Raw genomic sequence first — 27,969 nt, forward strand, 5'->3', positions numbered from 1 at the left:
CCTAATGTTTTGGACCACTTGCCAACTCAATAAGTCTTATCATTGGAACTATTTAGCATCCGAACGCCGACCTTACATTGTAATAGTTGTCGTGACTTGTAAAAGACATGACACATTTATAGCCCGACCAACAGCCGACTTATATCCGACATTTTATTTGCCAATTAATCGCGCAAAACTGTGAAACTTTGCGATTTAATAAATCAAATTGAAATATTTTTTAAATAACTTCTTTTCTGAAAAAGATCATATATTCAATCTGAAAATGTTTGCTTTTTTTTAAAATCTCTGAACTCAACTAGGTTACATTCGTACAATTAAATATGTTAGGGTGATACATTATTAATGAAGATTTATTTATTACCCTTTCTTTATCCGTACCCTAGACTCTAGCTCCTCTAGCAAATCTGAGTCGGACCGACGTCGACGAAAAACGGAATCGATATGGTTGGGCAACAGTTGACCCACCTCACTTTTTATGGTTGAAATGTCCTACCAGATATAAGGTCGGCCGACCCAATTTGTCTGATTCCAACCACCCCTCATTGGTACTTGCACCTACTCCAAAACAATGTCGGACGGACTTGACATAAAGTCGTATTTTCGAAACGCAGTTATGCTTTTATGTAATTTTAAGTTATCGGGAGATGCTTCTATAATGTTATATAATTAGATTTATCGGCATTTAATCGTAATAAGTTGACAATTTTCGGTATCTATTATTAAATTAAATTAAATTAAAAAAAATAAAATAAATTAAGTTAAATTAAACATATTGGACAAGGTTAACAACAGATTTTCATTGAATCCAATGTATTAAAAAATAATACAATATAGAATAGCCTATTTTATGGCTAAGCCAAGGAAGCTGTAGGGTTAAAAATTGAAGCTTCTTATTTATTGCCGTCTTAAATGTTCGCCGTTGTAATTGAATTTTGAACTAGATTTACAGAGAAACTGTTAATATTTAAAACTCAATCACTGACTAGCTAGACGTCTTTGGAGTAAGAGGTTAAGCGGAATAAGGCTACAGCAACTAAAAGTTAATGGTTGTCATAACTTAGTACTTGTAATTATTCTCAAAATTATATTCGAAGCAGCTAACGTTTAAGTTAGTGAAAAGGGAACTTAATTTACCCTAGTGCTTAGAACTATTCAAATTATTCAGGTCGTAATCTGCAGCTAGTCAGATAAAGTTGATCTTTAATATTCCCCTCACCCAGAAAACCGGCTTCAAATTGAATCGTTATCGGAAATAACATCTATTTGTTGTTTAAAAAAAGTGTAAAATGGAAATGAGCGTTTGTTTCAATAAAATATCACGTTTCGAAGAGGCAAAATACCTTCCCAAAATTCCAAATCATGGAAACTTCCATTTTGAATGCCCTGAAGTTAACAAGATTTGACTTTCGTGGAATTGATCTATAGGAATATCTTTTTGTGCTCTACACAATCTCTGTTTTAAACATGATGGTCTGAAGGAGGAAGATAATCCTGATGATGATAATGATGACGATAATGATGACGATTAGTGAAACGGGCAGTGCAAAAATGTTGTGAAGAAGTAATACAAAACAAGTTGGCAAGCCAAAATATACCTCTCCTCGGAAGAGTTTTTAATTTTCAGTGAAGCATAACTGTATCCGTGGTTCTGCGGTAGAACGCTCACCTGTCGTGCAAGATAGCTCGGGTTCGAATCCCGGCTGATTAAAAAATTATACTACACCCAATGACAAAAAGAGGGCGTTTTTGGAAAAACCTTTTCCCTGATTCTAAGAAACTGGGTACGCAGTAATTACCCTTTGCCCCGAAAATGCGAACGCGTTCGCAGGCCTGACAGACAGACCCACCCACAGACAGACACGGTGGTTGTATAACCCCTCCTAGGGTACAAAGTCCCCTCGGAGAGGTAATTATTGAATAACATCGGCTTGGCGAATTAAAGATAAGTAAAATTTGTAATTTATTAGATATTAATTAATGACAAATAATGCATTATTATAAGAACATCAATGTTATATTTATTCTGATGTTAAGGTTTTAAAAAGAGAGATTTCATTGGGTCGATGTTTTCCTGACCTTTTCTTTCATTTAATGTATTTTAAATAATGCTTCTATTGAATTCTATTTTGTGTTAGAAGTGACTTCTTTTTTCGGAGATAATGGCCTTTTCTGTGATTTTTAGTTTTAGAGAACCAATGAGATAAAAAGGGACTTATTTGATTTCTTAGGAGAAAGGAGCTTAGTCTTCGAGTATGAGGGGGATTGCGAGCAACGCTGACATAGTTATTATCCCTAAGTATCAATAAATATATTCTTGTTTTTTTTTTAATTTAGTTTGAACTGTATATTATAACTTACTCTGATGATTTACACGAAGGGATGATGAGTGTAGTTGATGGGGCTTGCAAAAGGCCATTTAATGCTGATGGGACTGAAACTTGCAAAGGACCAATTGATGGTGATGGTACTGAGATTTAATTATAATAATAATAATCAGCTAGGCTAATACCCAAGGCACCACCCTAGACCCAAGTCATCAAGCCAATTTTTAATGCCTTTAAACCGGTGGCCGGGTTACAATGCGTAAGGACCATTTGATGGTGGTGGGACTGAGACTTGCAAAGACCATTTGAAAGTGATGGGATTGAGTTTGGCAAAGACCATTTGATGGTGATGGGATTGAGTTTGGCAAAGACCATTTGATGGTGAAGGAACTGAGACTTGCAAAGGACCATTTGATGGTGATGGGATTGAGATTTGCAAAGACCATTTGATGGTGATGGGATTGAGATTTCTAAAGACCATTTGATGGTGATGGAACTGAGACTTGCAAAGGACCATTTGATGGTGGTGGGACTGAGACTTGCAAAGACCATTTGATGGTGATGGGATTGAGATTTGCAAAGACCATTTGATGGTGATGGGATTGAGATTTCCAAAGACCATTTGATGGTGATGGGATTGAGATTTCCAAAGACCATTTGACGGTGATGAGACTGAGACTTGCAAAGAGCATTTGACGGTGATGGGACTGAGACTTGCAAAGACCATTTGATGGTGATGGGACTGCCACTGGTACCCAAAAGTAGCGAGCTGCTCTTCGCTGAATGTTGTTTATAGCCTTTCACCTATTGAAACCATAGTTTCATATTAATTACCAATATCACGTATGTTCGTAGAAATTTATCGACATTAATGTTGATAATAGAGATTGTAATCTCTGAAATTAATTTTGAAGTCTTTATTTAGGTACAGCTTTGCTAACTTAGATATCAAATAGGATAAAATGAAATTTTAAATTAGCTTACAATTTTTAATAACGAAACCACAGGTTCTTTCTTTTTCATTGAATTATTTTTTTAATAGTTTAGAACTTTTGATAAAGCAATCAAAACCTATTTGCGGCTTGATTGTAAAAAACGTGTCTGTATTGTCTGTAGTAAATAGTATAAAGGCTGAAGCTGAATATTTTCAATTTTGATAAGCACCATTTGTAAATTTGGGGTGGCGGAGTGGTTAGCACTTTTGACTCATAGGAAAAAGAGCCGGCTTCCATACCAGCTTGTGTCACTCTGCGCGACTGTTTCTGCGTTAAATTTCCAGTTCTTTTCCACTGGGTACAGGGGTTTCCCTCAGGTCTTCGGTTTCCTATTTCCATTAAATAGAATTGATGTTAATGGTAGAAGTAACTGATGGTACCTGGAAAACCTGGAATTCCTGGAAAAGTCAGGGAATTTCAATATGGGTCTAAAAATCAGGGAAAAGACAGGGAATTTCCAAAATTAGTCTAAAAATCAGGGAAATGTCAGGGAATTTAATTTCGGTTGCAAATAGGAAACCTTTACTAAAATTTAGGGTAAACAAATACAAAATTTAGCCACAAAATAAGTCAGGGGAAATCTCCGGAGATAGTCAGGGAAAACCTGGAAAAGTCAGGGAATTTGAATGAGAAAAAACTGTGGCAACCCTGGCATTGTAACCCGGCCACCTGAATTAATTGTTTTAAAAGTCGCTGGATGACTTAGGCCTAAGGTGGTGCGTTAAGTATAATAATAATCAGCTAGGCTAATACCCAAGACATCATCTTAGGCCCAAGTCATCTAGCGACTTTTAATGCCATAAACAGGTGGCCGGGTTACAACGCGTAGGAGGGTGGTGGCAAGACCTTCATGCCACGAGATCCAATAGCTTCCTTCACTAACTTTTACCGTTAACCTTCGAAGAAATCGTGTTGAAAACCCATTTAACAAGTGGGCAGGTAACTTGCAAACTCTACGCGGAAGGAGTGGCTCCGAGTTTTCATCCAGAGCCACAAGCTAGCATCGAAACCGCCTTTCCTTTTGCTATATATATATATATTAGTTATTTTTAAAGGAAACCAATTTTCACGACGAATTCATCTTCAATGCTACAGCCCGCGTTGGCCGAGACACGCCTACTTCGCTGACATCCAGGGATTGAGATTGAAACCAAAGTAGCTCGTAACGCCAAGGGGCGGAAATAACTAAAAATTTATATTAAGGGGGAAGAATACGGTAAAAGCCTCTTTTTCGTTCAAGCTGAACGTTTCTGTTTTAACAATTACATCATTGAATTATATTTTTATTATTAGGCTGAACCTTCCTCTAGTGCTTAAAATAATTTTGATAATTATTTTAATAATAATAGTTAACGAGATATAAGGCCCTAACTAAAGGGTAGTTTGGGCCCTTGCCCAATTTGTTTAGATCCGGGGGTCCAAATTAAAACGTAATAACTTAATTACTTTTAAATTAAAAATCGCCAAAATTATTTTAATCACTAACCAAGAGACTGTTTTTCACATAACTATTAATTTTATAAGTTAAAATACAAAATTAAAAGAGTTCAGCTTGACATAGCGCGAAAGTAGACAATGGCCACAGTAGTCTTACCCCCTTATAGTCTTCCCTGAAATGTAGAAGCGCCTTCCAAATTAATTTCTTGCTTAAATGCCACGACGAAGCGGGAAGGTTTAAAATAACTTTTCAAATTACTCGGGAGTACCTCGACGAGATCGACGCCTTATTCAAATGCCAGTTTTTCAACCTCAAATGTCCGATTAGCAGTCATCTTAGTAAAAAAACTACGGCGGGAAGGAATCGCCTTATTCGAACGAATCTGAACGTTACTGCTCTGCTAACTGAATTTGGTCAGTTCAGATCGGTTACTTTTGACAATGAATCCGATACAATTTGAGTATAAAAAATAAACCTTATCTGACTAACTAATTATTTTAAGATTATTATTGTGACCGGAATATCCTGAACGGTTGACCGTTGGAAGCACCATATCTTATTTTACACATTGACAGATTGAAAGCAATGGACTTGCAATGGCATGCAGGACTTGTCACCACCCTCCTACGCATTGTAGCCAGGCCACCTAAATTAATGGCTTCAAAAGTCGCTTGATGACTTAGGCCTTAGGTGGTGCCTTGGGTATTAGCCTAGCTGATTATTATTATTATTATTATTATTATTATCCTTAAATTAGACTCTTAAGTAATATCAGAATTAAAATTGTTAAAATTAGCAATACTATATGCGTAGTTAAAATTTAGAGAAAAGGATAAAAACTTCGTTAAATTTTCATATATGAGGTTGATTTTATTAGAAGGCCTAAGCCTTAGTCTTACTCAGTTTCAATTTGTTTTGCAGATCATCTTCAGAGTAATAGTAATAGTTAAATAATTAAAAATTTTACCGATTTACTGTACACTATAAAACACTTTATTGTTTAAAAAAATATAAAGGTTAACGTTACATGTTTCGGCTAGTTCTCAAACGTTTATACAAATCTAATGAAACGCGAGCCACGTTATCCTTTAAATTTTTTTTAAACAATAAAGTGTTTTATAGTGTACAGTAAATCGTTGAAAGTTTTAATTATTTAACGTAAATTTTACACTAGTCGGAGTAATACAATCATAATAATAGTAATAGTCCGATTAAGTTCCCCATAAAGAATTTTCCACGTTGTTCCCTAAAATAATTTTAGTAATTTTGGATGTATAACCCATGATCCTTTAAATTTGATTTGACATTTGACCTTAAATTATTAATTTATTCTTTTTCGAATTACAAGAAAACGTCCAAATCATTATTATTTAATATTTTGTAAAACCCCAGTAAAGTTCAATTTAGCTGAAGCCCCACCCGTTTCCCCAAAAGCATACGCATTCCTAGTGTGTACATATATAATTTCCAGCTTTTAATTTTTTTACGTCTGGTTGGATTTTAAGATAAGAAAGGAAGCGTATTAATTCTAACTGCATTTCAATCTTTCTTTCATAAAAGACGTTAAACAATCGAGGCGCGCCGAAAGCCAAGGGGACAGAAGCAGATTTGGCAAAATAATGATCACTGAAGTAAGCCCCGCTCACCCGATTTTATTTCGGCTGCTTAAAAGACGGTATTTCGAAGTTTTCGCGGAAAACGCGGCTCGATCCAAGTCTTGAATGATGATATGACAAAGGCAAACTCTCAGCGGAACAAGGCTTCCTAGAGGACTATCTTATTTAAGGGGGGGGAGGGGAGGGGGCGAAACGTTTTGGCACTGCGCCCTCTTACTTTCGTTCGGGACCCACCCTGAGTTAAGCTTCGGCTTAGAGCCGTACGCGCCGGCAGATAGGAACGGGTGGAGCCCGCTAGATGTCGTTACGCGTTTGTTTGCTCTCTGAGAATGGTTTGTCTCCCTTTAGATCCAACCCACGCCTCGTCTCCCCCTGGTGGTAATAATTATTTCCCTATCCCGGGGATTAATTTCGGACCTCGGTTTATGAGCTTGTGTTTTGGAAAATCACGTCCGCCCCCTCTCGGGATTATACGACACTACCGGTACCGAAGAAATGTACGAGGGGGGGAAGGAAATTGACTCGGTCACCCCTAGTTCCTAGACGCGTACGTAGATGGCGCCGCGCGAAGGGGGAAGGACAAAAGATTATTAAAGCTAAAGTCCGATTAGCACTTTACACCTAATTTAAACTAGGCGCGTGCGGTCTCCTTACCGAAATCTGATGATTTATCGAAAAGGTAGGCCAACTCCATTCTCTCTGGCGCGCTTTCGACTGACCCCTTCCCTTTACGTAATTCGGGGCGCGTGTAATGCCAGAAAGAGAAGCTAGATGTCGTTAGTAACGTAAATGATGTGCCGGAAAGGAAACCGAGCAATTAAACAAGGCGAAAAGCCGAGGCTTATCGAGAATCACTATTAGACTACGCGCACTCGCCTTTTCATTCCGTAGTCACTGTCCCCTCTGTTAAGAAACAAAAATGACCTCCTGTCCCTATATATACATAGGGACAGGAGATATCTGGCTTTTCGTTTCATAAATTTCGCGTCTGTGGACATTTAAAAGCTCCCTAATAGGATAAAAGTCCCCGGGAGGAGATGATGTTGGTATAGCCACTAGCGCCATCTGAATTCGGACGCGAACCCTAACGGCTGTCCGTCGAGCGATTAGTTCGCGAGTTATATTTAAAATAATATCACTGGCAGAAAGAGAAATGATTTACTGGATTGTAGTGGCGCCGCGGAGTAGGGGGGAACCCATTTTTAAAACAAAGATAAAAGTTTCCCTCGACTGAAAAGGTTATGATACTGATAATAAAAGTGAGGGGGGAGAGGTAGCGCGTTAAATGCCACCCCCCTTTTCGTTTTGTTCCTCGATTTCTATTGATGGAGAATAATTTCCCCTCCCGCCTTTCGAAGCGCCTAAGCTCGAAGTCGCCTTTAATACCACCGAAGGTGTATCTAATATTTCTAAAATTTTCCCTCGGGACTTTTCCCACGCTAAATCCGAGATTCAGCCTTTTCGAAGTTACCTGACTGGATAAATTTCGGACCGACGCTTTTAAAACTAGCCACTGTCGAGGGCGAAAATTGCGCTGGAATTTGGGAAGGTCCCCCCGTCTCAACGCGTCCTTATAGAATTAAGAATAATAGCCCGTACGTGGTGCGAAAACTCAGCCTGATTTAATATTTGAAATTCCGAGGTAATATTTTAAACTGCAAAAATTTAATCCAATATAAGGGAGTGGGCTGTATTATTCAGTGGAATGATAAGCCTTAAGAGCGCTTATTTAAGTTATTTTCAATTTCAAACGTATACAATGACTCAACAATTTTATATAATAGGGTAAAAGATATTTTACAAATCCTTGAATAACGGAAGTTATTATTAAGCCTATTGTAAAATCAAAACAGTAATATCAAGAAGGAAATTCTTAAGATACATTGTACGTTCTCCCATTCAGCTTTCTAAGCCTCTAAATATTTATTTAAACTCAATTTCGACAAACGCGGTGCTGTAGGCTAACTCTGAAGAAATTAGACTGACTTATATTATATTATATTATATTCATCCATTTTTGGAATTTCTATCGCGTAAATTTCAAAGTGATCAATAAATATTTATTGTAGAATATTATTTTGAAACTTCATTATAGCGTATTTTTAGTCTTATGCTCCTAACCAACCATCAAATCGCACGTTTATGTATGTCAGCTTGGTAATCCCGGCAATACCCGTTCTATATTTACTCTGGACTCGCCAAACCAATATTTTTTGGTATGCCTCACTTGTAGTATTAAAAATAAAATATGACAACTGTTTTTTAAATCTTATCTATGTTAATTAATTAATTATCACTTGGAACTATAACGCAAAAGACCAAAATCATAACGCGTGCGGGTATACTTAGAAATTCAACCGTAAACAGGCCAAATTCGAAATTCCCGCCCACGATTTACCAGGAAATTGGTGCTAGTATCTTTCCGCCAAATGTACTAGATATTTTGCCTTACTTAACCTGCAACTGAGTATGCTCTAGCTCCAAGTGTCATCGGGAAACTCCGAACGGAATATCAAGAATTAACTTAAACTCGGGACTTACGTAGACATTAATGCAACTTAAAGGAAAACTTGCTTTGTGCTTTAGGTTTGCCATGGCAACCGAAAACGTTTTTGTCAATTCAAAACGTAAATTTGTCTATGTAAATTAACATGGGATAAACGCATATTTTACGGAGCCTAATTACATTTACTTAATTTTCCTTAATTTATATATATTTAAACAAATTCACTTCAATTTATACATTGTTCGGTTTTTTAAGATAATATTCAATTTATGAATATTTGAAAAATAAACAATCTGCGTTTTGCCCAAAGTTAATTTACGTTGAAAACTGTCAAAATCGTTTTGGTTGCCAAGGCAAAACTAAAGCACATATCAATTTTTCCATTTAGGACTTTCGAAGTTACATGAACGTCTAAATAACTTCCAAGTTTCAAAAAATCGAGGAAAATCAGCTAGGGATGTCTCCTTGTTAGTTTTTAATGAATTCATGGCCTAAATAGTTGTACTTACATTTGTGAAAAATCATGACGTAAGCCTGCACCAAGATTAGCATTAACTTATTAATTGGGGGAAGTTTGCTATTAAATGTGAAACCCTAGGAATATTTAGTACTGACGTCCGATATTAGATGGGGTATGAGCTCCCACAGCTTCGCGCTGCATTGCCTTACTAGGTTGAATTAAATTCTTTTCGACCACAGGCGAATAAGAACTTGAAGATTACTAAAATCTCTTTCCATCGCAAAAGAAAAAATCTTGAAATCCAATGGGGAATTGAGAAATCCGACGGTAAATCTCAAAATCCAGGACAAAAGTTAAGAAATCCGAAATCCAACAAGAGTTAAATTCTGGATTTCAAAATCTCGTACACATTTTTAAACACGCTAACGAACGGTTGTGTACGAATTTCATTGGACGAGCGTCACGAGCCTTTATGCCGAACGTTTTACGGGCGGGGGGAAGACAATTTCCAAATTTTCTCCTTCCGACGGCAGCAGGCGCTAAAGCGTCTAGCCAATGAAAAATGTACACAAGAAAATCCACGAGTTTTGACGGGTTGCGTTATCCTGGTGTGGGGTGTTGTGTTTGTTGCTCCTAGGTGCCACTGACAGAATTTTAAGGCGTTTCCATTCTGAGAAGTATAAGATCATGGCAGCAAGGGATAATGTTATGGTACATTTTTCTTACTTACTTCTATACGTTCTTGGTAATATAAAAAAAAATTACAGACCGATAACCAAAAATCAGTTTCCTCTGAAACTAGAGTGCATATTGTAGTTTGCGTTCCAAAACGAAAACAATCGTATTTTAAATTAAGCTCCTGCAAAATGGATTACAAAATATCAGAAAACGCCATTTTCGAAGTGTTTCATCTTAAGGACTACTGTGGCCATTGTCTACTTTCGCGTTATTTCAAGCTGAACTCTTTTAATTTTGTATATTAACTTATACAATTAATAATTATGTGTAGAACAGCCTCTTGTTTAGTGATTAAAATAATTTTGGAGATTTTAAATTTAAAAGTAATTAAGTTATTACGTTTTAATTCGGACCGCCGGAACTAAAAAAGTTGGGCAATGGCCCAAACTACCCTTTAGTTAGGACCTTATATCTCGTTAACTATTAATATTATAATTATCAAAATTATTTTAAGCACTAGAGGAAGGTTCAGCCTAATAATAAAAATATAATTCAATTATTTAATTGTTAAAACCGAAACGTTCAGCTTGAACGAAAAAGAGGTTTTTACTGTATTCTTCCCCCTTAAGCCCTTACTATTTTCGAACTATATTCTAAGATAATTTAATTTCATTCCACGATTAGCTTAACATTGTTCGGAAATTTAAATTTCGCTTCATTTTCGTCTCATTTTGTCGAATCCAAAAGTAAAACTAAACTTGTAGACTAGTCTAAAATAAATGCGAATATAAAGCTTTGGGTTCGTGTGATAGGTAAAAAAAGGACTTTGTAAACAAATCGAGGTAACCAGCGTAAAAAAGTAAACTTAAACAGTATTTAAAGTCCCTGCTGCTTGGTTTAGAGCTTGTTACAGCCTACTTCCAGGGGCTAGTAGGCCACACTTTGAAGCTCTCTGGCGCTCTTTTAACTCATCGTAGGAAAATGGAAAGACCGAGTTTCTTAATTCGGAGTTTCGTCACTGGTCGGGGATGGTTAACTTTTATTCAATAGATAAATCTCTCAAAATTATTCGAAAAATGTTTTGATCAAGTAATTTATATTTCTGTATTATCCGATTAATTTTTTGATAAATTTGCAAAATTAATCGGAAAAACGACGTTTTTTTCGATAAAAAACTCAAATTTGACGAATAATACATGTTTTTTAATCATTTTCCGAAATATTAGCGGTAATTTTCTTTGTTTACATTTTTTCCCCGAAAAAATCAATTTAAACATGGCTAGTGATTAACCGTCACCGACCTCTAACTGGCGCTGTTATCTTGATTATACAAATAGGCATATTTCCCCCGGAAATAGCAGCTACCCCAGCTAGTACATTATAAAATAAATATATTATATTATTTTTTCCTAACGGTTCCTTGAACTCGTTTGCGGAAGAATTTGACTTTGGAAAGTGAAAATAATAAAAAAAAAAGTTGGAACCCAGGGTGTATGTGTGTACATAAAGAAGTTTGGTCGGGCGAGATAGCGCCTCCGCTGATTGAACTTGATCCTATTTGTACAGAAGCGATGAAATATCTCCCCCACGCTTCGCATTTGCCGAAGAGAAAGGTAGAAAAAACAACGGCTTAGGTCTATCGCGGAATCTATACTCCCGTTGCAACTCTTGGTCGTACATATTTCGACCATTCGGGGTACAAGACGGGTATCGTACTTGGAGTTTCGTTTGACGACTGGTCAATGTAGCCACTTTTTTTCGTGACGCCACCTTTTCTTCTGGTAAGGATAACCGATAATAAATCAAACGAAAAGCGAGAACGAAAGGGAAACATTTCGCCGCTAGACGGCGCTGTGTCTCCATTTTCTTTTTCGTGACTTCGCGTCTCGTAATATGAAATGAATCGGAATTGATATTGTAATTTATAAATAATGAATCGTGATCATTTTGTAAAAGAAAATGTAGTAATGTATGTTTATCCGCTGGTATTCTGACGTCATTTGGAAGTAATTATATTTTAGCACCATTTTCTTAATCAATTTCTTCCTATACTTTTTTATCTCTAATATGTAGAAGTTTCGAATCTGAAATAAATTTTCAAATTTTATAGTCTCCAATATTTAGGATTTTCGAATCTGAAATACATTTTCGAAAATTAGAGTCTCTAATATATAGGATTTTCGAATCTGAAATACATTTTCGAAAATTAGAGTCTCTAATATATAGAATTTTAGAATCTGAAATACATTTTAGAAAATTAGAGTCTCTAATATATAGGATTTTCGAATCTGAAATACATTTTCGAAAATTAGAGTCTCTAATATAGAATTTTCGAATCTGATGTACATTTTAGAAAATTAGAGTCTCTAATATATAGAATTTTCGAATCTGAATTAAATTTTCGAATTTTAAGTCTATAATATTTAGAAAGACAATTTCTTGAATATATCCAGAAGTTTCTTTAAAAATTTAACCAATAAAATTGTCAAGTGTCGCATTCATATTTAAAACTCGGTTCCTTCATATTTAAATAATGACGGTACCAAGGTCATTTCGGTTATAACTTTTACATTCCTAAAAATTCTGCTAAAAAATGAAATAGATTTATGGTAGAAATTGGAAATTTTGAAGAAGAAACAGTGGCGTAGCTAAGATCTGGAAAGAAAAGCATATTTATTTGATTTTAAAAAATGATAAAGAGCCCAAAATGTGTCGAATTGGCATCGAAAAATAAAATAAATCACAATCTACAAATCCACTGCACTGCTAGGTGATCCAAAATGGCGGACATACTGAAACATGGCAAACATTTTAGCGCGAGGCAAATACGAGCAAAAATGAAACTTTTGAACCATTAATTTTGAGAGTTAAATTAAAAAAGAGGGGACTAAACATTTCGGAACGATAAAGCTATGACAACGTTACTTACCACTCGTCAAAATTAAAAGTGCCGAAATGGCTGCGTGGGGGGTATCGGCGGTAAAGTTAACTGCAAACGCGCGAGCCAAAAATTTCAATCAAAAATTATAATTGCCGAGTAAACAAGCCGGAGCACCCCACAACGGCCAAAACTCTCATTAATATCAATAAAAGGGTGAAAGCGGGAGAGAGAGTTTGAAACGTCAAATCGGTTATGGCAGGGACGCGATTCGTATGTTGTACACTAGATGTCGCTTCGACGTTGATATCTTCGTCGAGAAGCGGCAAAAATTGCCTTCGAGGCGGTTGGTTCACTTTTAATATACAGACAACGCCTATATCCGTTCAATCATTTTTAATTAAATTCATCTGGCCGTTCTGCTCTGAGGGGCTTGGCTAAAATGTTTGTCGCTGACGCTTGTGACAGGCTTAAGCCGATAGAAAAATAACCATTAAAATTAAAAGGCTGTTATAATCCTTCTTCGGAAGGTTTTAGAAAAGATATTATCCCACCACCCGGCGCGCCTCCTATCGGTGGCCCTCTCCAAGCGTAAGAAGAGAATGAGCCCTTAGGTCTTCGGTTTATATTAAGTTTCCTGGCGCTATTTTTAAAACTTTCTGTTTTGGAGTTGAAAATAAAAAACAGCCAGAAAACGCTTTATTGTTCCTGGCACATTAAAAAGATTTACCGCTGTCATTTACAGGTATAACCCCCTTCGCCCTCCCCCCTTTGTGTCTACTGCCTCTGAAAGGTCGATTCAAAGGAAAACTCTCAAACTTAGCCTTAAAGAAAAACACACGTCATTTTCGATCTGTTTTTCGCTGTTGTTTTTACTCACTAACAAAAGGACTTAAGCTTTTCCAAATGTGGCACTATTTTCGTTTTAAAAGTCGACCAAGACCCTAATTAAGATTAAAGCGAGTGTAGTACCTAGATGGTACGATAGGTGTCGTTTTAAGGCTGGTTTTCACTAGGGCAAAAACGCCACAACGGTGACAGTTGACGCAAAAATATTGCATTAGGCCTAACGGGAATTTTTCGCGTCGACGTTCACCATCGTGGCGTTTTTGCCCTACTGAAAACCAGCTCCTTCAACCTATAGTGGATTAGGTAGGATGGGTTGAGATTACCAAAGCTTAAGAACCGCGACTAAATAGCGGCGTAGAAATTCGAGTACTAGTCTCTAGAATTTAACACGTTCACCGTCCTATTACCGAGGCTTTGCGTTAAATTTTAATCGTAAATATGAAAAGGTACACATCTATATTATCGACCGAGATTGTAGTAGATTTAGGTACATGACTTTGGCCGATCACATTTTTTAAAAATAAAACGGGATTGATGAATGATGAATTTATGATACGCCATATTCGCCATTATTTATGAATATTTATGTAAATTTTTCAATAGTCAAATTGATTAGTGACCCCCAGATTTCGATTAATTTTAGTAATCAGAGGATTTATTTTAGTAATCAAATTCCGTGACTAGTGCCTTATGTCCACCCCTGTCTGAGAAAATGATTTGGGTACATTTGTTCGAATTTCATTCGTCCGAACGGTGGTACAAATGTCCGAATGCCGGAAAACAGGATCGTATATCCGAAAACGTATTTCATTTGACCGAAAAATTTATCACAATTTCATTTGTTCGAATAATCGTTTAATAATTGGTTGTTTTTTTAAATATTGTTATAAGAAAATAGTAACATTAACGTGAGCCTAACCTAACCTAACCTAACCTAACCTAAAATACCCACAACATTCAACGCAATTCCCACTTACTATATCGGCCAAAGGAAAAATGGACATAATAGGATAAAATGATTAGACATTATAAAAAAACAGCAATAAGAAATACTAATTTAGCGACAGAATTCGGACAAGTGATGCTACCGATTCGGACGAATGAAACAAACAAGTTGTCCAATTCGAACAATTGAAACATTTGTTATTTCGGCGGTTCGGACGAATGAAATTCGAACAAATGTACCTACCCCGAGAAAATGCAGGGGATTCCCGACGGGTGTAATACAGAAAAACATCCAAGGGGTTTACTTTGGAGACGCAACTTGCTGTAAATTACCAAAAAATTAATATGCTGCTAATTATTAGTTTCCATTTCGATGTCAAACGGAATGGCTATAAAATCAGCGGAATTTTTTGTAATATGAATAAGCCTAGGCACCCTACCCGCAGAGTCACTCGGCGGAAGACGCAAAAATAAACCGGAGAGACTAAACGTAGCAAAGCTAGGTTCAAATTTCATTGGTAAAAGTATTCGTCCTTGGTAGTAGCAAGAATGTATTTATTTATACTCAGGGAGAATGAATATGTCGAGACTATCGACGGACACGTTGAGCCCCTAACCCCGTCACGCTAAGGGGGGGGAGGGAAAATGGAGGCGGTCTTATTTTTTGCGTCCTCGCAGCAGCGTTAATCGCGTCGAAAAACGTAATTTTTAAGAACCAATGAGATTGCAGTATTATTTGATTTTATTAAAGCGGAGGAGCATACCGGGGGGCACAACGGGTGGAATTAGAGAAACGCTAAAAATAATCTCAACATATTCATTCTCCCTGAGTATAAATAAATACATTCTTGGTAGTAGCAAGAATGTATTTATTTATACTCAGGGAGAATTAATATGTCGGGACTATCGATGGACACGTTGAGGCCCTAACCCAGTCACGCTAGGGGGGGGGGGGGGGGCAGGAAGGAGGCGGTCTTATTTTTTGCGTCCTCGCAGCAGCGTTAATCGAAAAACGTAATTTTTGAGAACCAATGAGATTGCAGTATTATTTGATTTTATTAGAGCGGAGGAGCATACCGGGGGCCCCAAGGGGTGGAATTGGAGAAATGCTCAAAATAATCTCGACATATTCATTCTCCCTGAGTATAAATAAATACATTCTTGGTAGTAGTATTCGTTTTTGTTAGCAGTTACTATTCGCGCCCGAAACCAGTCTAGGTGGCGTAACGGCGCTTGCTTCTCCGAGGTAGCGCCTATGATCTAGCGTCTGCTACAGTCAAATTAAAAAGTCATAAGAACATATTTTCATAAATAAACTTATCAAAATATGAGCAAACGATGCAAAAATTATATTAATATTCAAGTATCATTATTTATAAAGTCAAATTTACGAAAAACTATGAGAAAAAACTAATAGCGTCTGTTTAACTGCTACCTCTCTAGGTTTCAATGGCGTGCCAACGGGGGCGTAGCGATAGTTTTCGGTCACGAATAGGGGTTCTATGTGAAACTAAACCTTGGTTGAGCATCCAATAACTTTGAAAATAAATACTTATTGTTATAATGTTACTTATGTTCGCAGTAAAGGTAGGTGGATATTTCCCCGCTAAAGATATATTAATCGAATAAATTTGAAGGGCAACGCAGGTGGTCATGCAGGGGGGGAACTATGTATTCTTCAACAAGCCGTAAGTAGGTTTTCCGAGGATGATTTTATACAGCGCGAAAGCCTTATTCTCCTTGGTGTAGCCACGTGGCGCAATTTCGCTCTCATTCGCGAATTTTTCGATTTTCTTCGCTGAGTTAGCTCGCGATCAACGAATCCAGGAATTTAGGCTTAATTTATTTATTATGGAGAAAAGAACTGGGTTATTTTCCGAGAGTTGGACTTTGATATTTTCGATTTAACAATGTTTTGGAATAAAATTATTTGTGAATTGAATTAATTAATTAATTTAATAATGGAAGTTGAAACATTAGGCCTTGGACGCGGTAAATCTCTGCCGCTAGCCTCACATTGGATTAAGAAAATTCAACACCTGTGACCACACACACTCCTATATCCCGTCTCCCTTAACAATTTCCCTATCATTATACCCCGACAGAATATTTATCTTTTTTTATTACATTTATTTTGTAGAAGTTTAGGATCCGATTTGTCGGTAAGCACGGAGACTTCACTTTCCTCGGCCATTTTCGCGACTAAAGAATGCATGGATTTTGCGTAAAAACCGGGAGAGGCGCATTTATACAAAATAAATTCAGCAAATATGATTCTGCTTTTTTACAGAGGGAAAGGCTATGGCAGATAGCGCATGCGCAGTCGTTCTTTTTATCTATAAGATAATTTACCCCCCTGCATGGTCACTTGCGTTGCCCTTTAATAGTTGAAAATCACGTGTGTTATTTATATTTTATTAGTTTTGATTCTGACTTTGCCTTCACTGATATATGGTCCAAGATTTATAACAGGGCGTATATTTTCCGTTACGAAGATACCGTACGAATAAATTAGCGCTACTTAAGATTTATACAAACTTTAGCTGGCTTACTGGTCGTTTGTCTTTCGTCCATTATTTAACGCGCTTGACCCCGCCGGCAATGATTCAACGCGAGCGGGATGTTTTTAAGACCGTTCCTTTCTCGGTAATATTTCAGTCCACGCGGAGAATGAGCGTGAAAGAATACCTTTTTGATTCATTTACTGAAATTTTCGACGGGGGACGAGGTTTAAGCCTCGGCGCCCATTGGCAATACGCATTTTCACCCACTATTTTCCAGTTCGTTTCCAGACATTTTTTGGGGTAATTCAAAATATGGGGAGGGCCTCTGAATTAATTCATAGCAAACAGCGAAACTACCCCCTCTTCGTGACGCTTCGTTTCTTTTCTAGGAGTATATATATATCCTTCCGCGTGTATTCATCCGCGGACGCTGCCTGGAATAGGAAGACGCAAAAATGTAGCTGAGGGAGTCTGGGATTTATGGCCTATTTACTAAGAGTGGATGCGAGAGAAGAATAAACGATGGCCAGTGCCGTTTTTCAACGAGTAAGTCTCTTTCTCTTCGCTTTATTTTTCGACGCTAGATTCTCTCTTTATAATTAGAATATAAAACAGTGACCCGGCTTTACTTTAGGCCTTGGCCAGTGTTTACGTTTCGCGTATCAACGTTAGGTACTATATGATTTATCGTCGACTAAAGGGAAAGCGATTCAATGTAACTAACTCTAATCTTATGTAGGAAAAGGTGGTTTATGAAAGTGCCTTTTTTCCATCATTTCGTTTTCAACGTTGATTTATTGTCGTTCTAACTCGAGAGATAACACGAATTAATTTTGGATTATATTTTCAAAAATCGTTAATGCAAATTCGTAAAATTTTATTGGAAAATGTTTGGAGTTGATGAAATTTTAAAACTAGTTCGCTGCCTACATTTTATTGACACGGCGACTAGTTTCTTTCTGCACGGCCAACTTTGATCACGCGCTGTTCGCGCTACAGCGGCCAACACATTCGTCGAAATTCCGCGAGCAAGGATTTCCCCCTATAAACTGAACTATAACGTGTAGGAGTTCAGCGCCACGTACGCTCGGTTTTTATATTGGCTTCAATGTAAAAACTATTCTAAAAATAATAATCCGCTAGGGGCGCTCACGTCATACACATCTTTTGCTCATAGGTTAACACAGAAACGACAACGAATGAGATGGCCGCTGTAGCGCGAGATATCAAAGTTGGCCGTGCTTTCTGATTCACGCAAGATGATTCTCTGATCTAGACCGGTTAGGCTTATCTTTTTCTATTCGTAGCTTGCTCGTGGGTGTGGCTTGTGTTCGTTGCCATGGTAACGCGTATAGGTCGGCCATGACATTAAGACGCCCATGGTGGTCACGTGATTATTTCGCCAGATCGTGTGGCGTTTTGCGTCGTGATCTGTGACATGAAACTATTGTCATGGCGGCCGTTTCAAGGCGGGACTTAATTATGACGTATGCTTACGACACTACCAGCAAGCACCCAATAGACGTTTCAATGAAATCACCAAGAAGTAATATTTTCGATAGCCAGGACCTGCATGTTACTGTTTATATAGTGCTTGTTAAAATAATGGAAACTTTTCGCCTCTACCAAGATGCCTCTACTGCATGCAACAAGTGTTTCCTTTTAACCAGGTACCTTTATTTAGACATATTAAGGCTTAGCAAAAACACGACGTTCTGTTTACAGATGAAAAGTTTCCATTATTTCAACAAGCACTATTTAAACAGTAACTTGCAGGTCCTGGCTCTCGGATATATTTCCTTGAAGTGGTTATATTGAAGCACCTATTTCGTAGCATAGATTTTTCAAAGTCAAATAAGAATAACCAGAAGAAAATAGGGGAAGTACGTATCTGTAGCTTTGAGCCATAGAAGTCGTCGTGTGACCCACGAAAATGCCTTTTTACGCATAATAAACCAAACTGAAAAAGTAGTTCCACTTTTGTTTTGATTCAACTCGGCTATAAACGACGAAAGCAAATACGCCTTAGCTCAATTAGCAGAGAATGAGAAGGACATTATGTTACAATTGTTCTATTTAAGAAAAATTGATTTTTTAAACGATGTATTCATCCGCGATTTCCCGCCAAACCGTTTTGGCGCGAAAATTCGTGAAAAGTGACGCCTTTCCAAAGCTGACTAGAAGCGTACTTCCCCCTATTTTCTTCTGGAATAACACATTTTAGACATTATTCACGGTTTGCGTCAAAAATGACAATGCGCGTGTGCCGAAGAGGCTGGTATCGAAATATCAAACTATCAATTAGTATTGGTCAAATTCAAAATCGTGGCGGTCTGTAATGCCGACTTAAATGATGTCAATGAAATGTTAAAGGCCTAGGTTTTCTTCTGCCTGTTTTCCTTTAAGTTTATTTCCCGCCGTGCAAATATCCTGGTAGTAGGCCAACGTGTTCTGCGGTTGGCCTACCCAAGGCAACATCTTAGACCCAGGGAGAGACTTTTGATAATTATTCCAGGTATCCACACTTAAATGTGTAGCAACTAGAAGCAACAAACACAGCACAACACACAATGAGAACGCAACCCGTCAAAAGTCGTGCATTTCCTTGCGCACATTTTTCATTGGCTAGACGCTTTAGCGCCTGCTGCCGTCGGAAGGGGGAAATTCGGAAATTGTCTTCCCCCTTTCCGTAAAACTATCAAATGAAATTTGTACACAACACTGCATTAGTGTGTTTAAATGTTAGCTGCGTTCTCCTTGTGTTTGTTGCTTCTAGACAGGGGCGTAGGAACGTTCCGGAAGTTGGAGGGGGCAAAGAGAAACGAAAAGGGGTCTGGAGAATGGTTTTGAATTTAAAATGGAGTGAACTTTTACTACTTTTTACTACTATGTAAATTGGCGGGAAAAGGCTGACATTTAAACACAGTTAATGTTCTATAAGCTTTATATGCTTTTAAAGGTGGTGCCTTGGGTATTAGCCTAGCTGATTATTTATTTATTTATTAACCCGCAAAGCAATATTTACGGAAGACCCCTTCAATTTTTCAAATTTCCTTGTACAGTGGCGCCAAGCCTTTCTAAAGCCAAAGGCAAGAGCGGCCAGAGCGGCAAACGTTGGTGTTCCACACCTAATACTTCAGGTTATATTCCCTTTAAAATGAGAATTGGAGCCTTTTGGATATTTCAACTGACCAAAAAGTTGGATGGGGCAATAACATGGTTCCTACGCATCTGCTCCTAGATGCCACTATTTAAAATTGAACTTACACAATCGATAGTTTAATGGGGAACGGCCAAGCTTTTCCAAATATGGCCTTATTTCCGTATCAAAAGATTAACAAGACGTTCAATATACTAACACGTACCTTTTTTTGTCTTGAAAAAATTGCTTTTGGCCCAAAAAGTTGAAACGAAAATTAACGCCAGGTGTATGAGCGATTTGCGAACTATCCTAACCATGGAGATGGAAAAGAAATAGAGGCACTATTGTATCTGGCGAAGTTGGCCGCGAGTGCCGACCCCCTTTTCGCCAATTTAGGAAGCCATGAGATGGGCAGATTACGTGGCGCCATCGATGCGCGGTGAAATGAAATACATTATGCCTTTTTGAAAATCAACTGTCATTTGATGTAAACAAAGAAAGGATAGATGGCGTTGCAAATTCTGCCCATCTCCGCTTTCATACATGCGTGGGGGGAGGGGGATGAATTTTCCCGGTCAAAAACAGGGGTGCCTTAACTAGGTAATCTTCCCTCTATTTCTTTTCTATCTCTATGATTCTAACTTTTAAAATCGCGCAATTTAGGCTTAAGTCTCTTATAACTGGAACGCGCCGCGCATGCGAAACAACTTTTTCGCGTCTTCAGCAGCGCGCGCTTTTATGTTGTTTTTCTGTCTCACCGACTTCTCACCAGGTGTCGCGGCGGACGCGCGCTTTACGATTTCCCGAAATTTCTTTATTTTATTAAAAATTAACCACTCAATATTTTTTGATGCGGTTTTCGCCATCAATTTTAGTTTTTAATGGGCTATAGGGCTATCTAACTGGTTAAAGCTTGACCGTTCCCCTTTAATATTTCAATATCCGCCCCTTCTCAGTGGCGGATACAGAAATAACTCAATGGGGTGGGGCGCTAAAAGACATCGTGAGCCTAATTGGGTGTAGTAACAAATCATCAAGTCACATGCAAAGCTTACGCCACTGCCCCTTCTCCACATGCGCATTGCCATTTTAGACGGTTAGAGATTTTTTGTCATTTTAGCTTTTTACAGAATAGCCTTCCAGTTTGAGAAAAAAAAGGTCGGTAAGAAAACTAACATTTAAACAATAGGAAGTGTTATACTTATTGAAATTATGTAACTTATGCTGATAATGATATTAACTTGAAACACGTAGCTTCAGTATTTTCCCATTGATACTTATCGCGATTATGTTACCTACGATAATGGGATGAAAGGAAAACCGTTCGATGAAGGGCGCTATTGAAAACGACGGCCTATCCGCAATTAATCCCGTAACGGCCCCTTAATAGAATGCAGCGCTCGTTCGGCGCTCTTTAAAACTATTTAATCCTTTCGTTAAAGCTCTTTTCACAAAATGGGCCCGGGTAAAAAGTTTCGCCTTTTTTAACTAGGATGAATAAAAGAGGGCGGGTTAAGCCTAGGCCTTTTCAAAAAAATAATAGAAGCAAACCTAACCTCAACCGCCCCACTAACCTTTAAGAACGCGGAAGAGAGGTCGAACCGCCATTTTTTTAAATCGCCACCTCATAGATGGCGCCTGAACTATACTCTGGTAAACGGTAAAATTTCATCAATTTCGAATTTTTCGATTTAGTTGTCACCGTTGACAAAGGTAGAGCGGCCCGTGTATATGTAAAAACTGGTTCTTAGGGTATAGAGGAGGAATGTTTACAGGGCTATTCGCTTCCCTTCGCCGCTGTCTGTTCTAGGAGTACTTAAAAACCTATTCAGTGGGGCTAGAGATTAAATATTATAGCTCTATTTTTAAATATATCTGAAATTGAAATTAAAAATTTAAAATAGGAATTAAAAATTCAATATTTGATTAAAATTAGTAATTTAATATTGCATCAAACTTAAGAATTTAATATTGCAATAAAATTAAGAATTTAACCATCACTAAAATTAAGAACTTAATACTACATTAAAATTAAGAATTTAATATTGCATTAAAATTATATAATTTGAATTAAGATTTTAATATTGCATTAAAATTATATAATTTGAATTAAGATTTTAATATTGCATTAAAATGATTAAATTCAAATTAAGATTTTAATATTGCATTAAAATTATTAAATTCAAATTAAGAATTAAATTAATATTGCATTAAAATTATCCTTTTAAAATTCTGAATTGAATTAATATTAAAAGTTTATTAAATTCAAATTAAGAATTAAATTAATATTAAAAGTTTATTAAATTAAAATTATGAATTAAATTAATATTAAAAGTTATTTAAATTAAAATTAATAATTAAATTAATATTAAAAGTTTATTAAATTAATATTAAGAATTAAATAAATATTAAAAGTTTATTGAATTAAAATTAAGAATTAAATTAATATTAAAAGTTTATTAAATTAAAATTAAGAATTAAATTAATATTAAAAGTTTATTAAATTAAAATTAATAATTAAATTATATTAAAAGTTTATTAAATTAATATTAAAAGTTTATTAAATTAAAATTAATAATTAAATTATATTAAAAGTTTATTAAATTAATATTAAAAGTTTATTAAATTAATATTAAGAATTAAATTAATATTAAAAGTTTATTGAATTAAAATTAAGAATTAAATTATTATTAAAAGTTTATTAAATTAAAATTAAGAATTAAATTAATATTAAAATTTATTAAATTAAAATTAAGAATTAAATTAATATTAAAATTTATTAAATTAAAATTAAGAATTTAATATTGTATTTAAATTATTATTTGATTAAAATTAATAATTAAATTAATATTAAGATTTTTATTGCCGTATATACCGACTTAGGCGCCGGACTACAGTTGGCCGTTTGTAAACTTGTTTTGAGCTAGCGTAACGAAAATGCGATGAGGGTGGGTACGGTGGGGAAGATTCGAGATTTGGTCGTGGAAAAGATTTAATTATTGGTGAACCGGGCGTAGCCTTACACGCAGCGATGGCTCTCATAATAATCTTCAGCCCCCTCTTTTTCAGAGTGACATTTTTCAAGAACAAAAGACTGATCTGGGTGAGGTCAGACTGCGTAACAATGCGGTTCCCATTATAGTAACCCATAATTTTCTTACTTTATAATTTTAGGTATTTATTTTTTTATAATCATTTGATTTTGTAAACGTAAAGAATTGAAATTAAAATTTGGCATTTATTATAAATTATTATTTAGTGTCGGACGTAATGGTAAAAAATTAAATAGATTTCAAATGATATTTCAGATATTGGTAATAAATTAAATATATTTGGAAAACGTACTTATGTATATATATATATTGTATTTGTAAATATTTGGAATAGTACGATTATGGATTAGTTTCATTACATACTCCTAATACTATTTTAATACTTTATTCATAATAATATATATATTATAGAATGATTTGCCTATAAATGAAAATTTAGCAATATTACAATTATGTGCTAGTTTCATTACACACTCCTAATATTTTTTAATACTTTATTCATAATATTAAATTCATTATAACTGATACATTTTATACGTTAGCCACAGAATGATTTGCCTATAAATGAAAATTTATCAATATTACAATTATGTGCTAGTTTCATTACACACTCCTAATATTTTTTAATACTTTATTCATAATATTAAATTCATTATAACTGATACATTTTATACGTTAGCCACAGAATGATTTGCCTATAAATGAAAATTTAGCAATATTACAATTATGTGCTAGTTTCATTACACACTCCTAATATTTTTTAATACTTTATTCATAATATTAAATTCATTATAACTGATACATTTTATACGTTAGCCACAGAATGATTTGCCTATAAATGAAAATTTAGCAATATTACAATTATGTGCTAGTTTCATTACACACTCCTAATATTTTTTAATACTTTATTCATAATATTAAATTCATTATAACTGATACATTTTATAACGCTAGCCACGGAATGATTTGCCTATAAATGAAAATTTTGTAATATTACAATTATGTGTTATTTCCTTACATACTTCTAATATTTTTTTAATACTTTATTCATAATATTAAATTCATTATAACTGATACATTTTATAACGCTAGCCACGGAATGATTTGCCTATAAATGAAAATTTTGTAATATTACAATTATGTGTTATTTCCTTACATACTTCTAATATTTTTTTAATACTTTATTCATAATATTAAATTCATTATAACTGATACATTTTATAACGCTAGCCACGGAATGATTTGCCTATAAATGAAAATTTAGCAATATTACAAATAGGTGTTAGTTTCATTACACACTCCTAATATGTTTTTAATACTTTATTCATAATATTACATTATAACTGTTACATTTTATACGCTAGCCACAGAATGATTTGCCTATACTTTAATCATAACATTACATTAATTATAACTGATACATTTTATACGCTAGCCATAGAATCACTTTCTTATAAAAGGAATACGTAGATTAGTCAAACGCATAAAAATGGCCAATGTAGAGAGTATGACGGTAAGTTCCTAAAAAACCTATGCATGGTGGCCGGGAGAGGTAAAATAGGTAGACTTTATTAGTCGGTAACAGGAACAGCAGCCTTTAGCGAACCGGTGGTGAATAGGAGGGGGGGGGGGGGGGCTCTCTTTAATGAAGTCATCAGTCATCCCGGCTAGCCGCTCTCCGAAAGACCATCAAAGCTCGACCTCATCCCTCTCAGCCCCGTTCGCAACCGGGCCGATCTCATTCATAACGATGCATTATGTCCGCCCTCTTTCCAGGCTTTGGCAGCATCGGCTTTAATTCTTATATAAATCCTGAAAAACCGGGGGTAACCCTGGCAACGAGAAAGATAAACCGTCTCGCTGTAGCCCCCGAGGATAATTGATTGGGGATCCTAATGCAGATTTAATAATATTAAGAGAAAATGCGGGGTCGATCGAACTGGCTCATTTTGTTTACGTAAATATGTTTGGGGCCCTTACAGCCCCTGGGCGCCGGGCTTATCCCTCTTAATCCGTCGGGGAATTGCGCGGGTTACAGCCCCTACACGCGGAATATGCGGGGTACGTGAACTCCTTTCTTTGTCTATGGATTTATGACGCGAACATATTGACTGGCGTAGCTTGGATGACCGAGATCCCATTTGTCTATTGTAGCATTATAATGGCGTAGTCTCCTTCATAGTGGGCGGCTTAAGCGAGACCCGTTTCACCGTGCAAGTTTGTAGCCTACCGCTAGGTTTCCCCCCACTACGTTTGGCGTACACGTTCGGGTTCAGAGGTGCTTCAATTATACCAGTGTTTATCGTTAATTATATATTTATATTTTATTACCGTCGCCTGCAGGGTCATTAGAAGTCCTATAATTCCTATAAAATCCTATATTTTCAAAAATGGCCTATAACATCCTATATTTTTAGCAAAATCCCCAAAAAGTCCTATAAGATCCTATTATTTTGTTATTTTGCCCATTTCAAATCCAGCCACTCACGACGTCAGTGAAATTGCGAGATTTAGCTATAGGATAAATTCCTATACCAAGTCATTCTAGTCTATACTTTTGTTATTGTTAACGTGGCTAGCTACTAGTATATTTTTGTGATAAAATGGTTAAATATATAGTTTCTACTTTTTTAAGTGAAAATCAAAGATTTATTTCCCTAAATTTAGATTTTAACAACTTATAATTAAAGTTTTCAAATTTGAATTAAATACAAAATTCCTTCAGGATGATTATATACATACACTAGTTATTCATTTAGCTTTAAAATATCATTGTATTTACAAAAAAAATATCAATTTTATTGCATTGATTGAAATAATGGCATACAATCGAATATTTTATACATAGAAAAGGTAATCTTTTGCCGCGTACATTTGGTAGATACTTGTAATTCAAAAGAGTGTTTTAATTGATAAATATTGGACAGGCATAGTGTTTTTAAAAAGTGAGTGTGTGCAAGCTAGGTTAATTTTTTACGAACATTTTAAATTTTCGTTAAAAGGTATTCGACACAACCTCCTCAAGAAAGATTGATGAGTGGTTAATTTTCCGGAAAAATAAAAAATTGAAACATAAATTACTTTTTAAGGGTTTTTAATGTTTTTACCTTTTTATCATTATAAAATGTCTAATATAATCAAACATACTACAAAACATTAATAGTGTTACATTATTAATCAGTTTAAACTAGTCTAGAGGTTTAGTTTTACTTTCAGATTCGAAAAAATGAGGAGAAAATGCCGCTTTATTTAAATTTGCAAACAATATTAGACTAATCATGGAATGAAAACTTTTTTATTTTTTTCGGTAAAATACGGAAAATTTTCCGGAAAAAAGGGCTCGGTCATTTTCTGGAAAATTTTCCGACTTACAACACTAGATCTTACTAAGCTGAGGTAGTGTTAATTGAAACATTTAAGAGATTTCAGCTCCGTGGCTGAACGTACTATTCCAAAGAGTTACGGGTTCACGACTTGAATAACCAAAGCAGTGGGAAGCACCAGGGTAAATTAAGGAACCTGACTTGGCTTCTAAATTATGGACTTATTGAAGCTAAGTTTCCTTTTCACCGATTTAAACATTAACTGCTTCGAATACAATTTTTAGAGCAATTGCAAATCTCCAAGTACTAAGTTCTGACAAACATTAACTTTTAGGTGCTTTAAACCTTAGTCCGCGTAACCAATTACCTCAAATACTTCCAGTCATTGATTGAATTATAAATTTTAAACCCCCGTTACAGTTCCTTTGTAAATCTAGTTCAAAATTTCATTCAATTTTGCTATTATATTAAATATTATGCAACGGTGAACATTTGAGACGCCCATTAAGAAGCTTCAATTTTTAATCTTATAACCTAATTGCTTCAGTTTCAGGTACATAGTTTAGAGAAATTCCATTATGCTATAACAAACCTAGACTAGGATGTCACTAACGACCTAATATTGAAATCGATATCTCTTTCTAATACGCAAAATGTTGTTGCCATGGTGATGATTAATGCAAGTATAGCTTAATACTTAAAGGGAATATAACCTTCAATCTTCATGGAAGACCACTTCAATTTTTCAAATTACCCTGTACAGTGGTGCAAAACATTTCTAAAGCCAAAGGCAAGAGCGGCGAGAACTGCAAACGTTGGTGTTCCTAGTGCTCGGAATTGTTTATTCATTATCCACAAATTTTCTGATTTATTTAAAAAACGTTGGTAAAAAGAATATCATTTTAACTTATTTAATTATGTTTTTTACGCAACCAAGCATTTATTTGAATAAAAGTGGCATTTATTTAAATAATTGTTTATTTTATTTAAATAATTGTTAATTTTATTTAAATAATTGTTTATTTTATTGAAATAATTGTTTATTTTATTTAAATAATTGTTAATTTTATTTAAATAATTGTTTATTTTATTGAAATAATTGTTTATTTTATTTAAATAATAGGCTTATTAACTTTCGATTATTGAAACATTTTACAATTTTTATTCAACTATTGGTTATTTAAATAAACATTATTTAAATATCGCCGAGCTTATTTTAATCCGGGATAAAAATTAATCGAAACCCGAGCACTAG

The sequence above is a fragment of the Leiobunum rupestre genome, chromosome 5 (assembly GCF_980474605.1).
Source record: "Leiobunum rupestre chromosome 5, qqLeiRupe1.1.hap1, whole genome shotgun sequence".
NCBI classification, from domain to species: Eukaryota; Metazoa; Arthropoda; class Arachnida; order Opiliones; family Sclerosomatidae; genus Leiobunum; species Leiobunum rupestre.